General features: G+C 32.4%; 1 protein-coding gene across 1 annotated transcript in view; it reads right to left on the reverse strand.

Moving 5' to 3' along the window:
- Positions 1-225, reverse strand: part of LOC119585792 (protein stoned-B-like) — a gene marked incomplete in the record, with an annotated part of 14,622 nt that overhangs the window by 3,147 nt on the left and 11,250 nt on the right.

The following is a 225-nucleotide window of genomic DNA, read 5'->3' on the forward strand; positions in this document are numbered from 1 at the left end:
CCTAAAAAAGCAGTGTGGTTAAGAGTGAGGGAGGAGAGCAAAATTTGTAGTTGTAATGGAAAGTTTTTATATGGAAAGAGAGAGTAATTTTTTATTTTTTTTAAGGCTTTTGGATGGGGGGGAACGTTCGTGAAAAGAAAAAAAAGGAAAAATAAGAAAACAGCTTTAGACAAAGAAAACGGATGGATTTTTTTAAAAGGATTTTTCATATGGTGGACAACTGAA

Source organism: Penaeus monodon, chromosome 20, assembly GCF_015228065.2.
Source record: "Penaeus monodon isolate SGIC_2016 chromosome 20, NSTDA_Pmon_1, whole genome shotgun sequence".
In the NCBI taxonomy this organism is placed as follows: Eukaryota; Metazoa; Arthropoda; class Malacostraca; order Decapoda; family Penaeidae; genus Penaeus; species Penaeus monodon.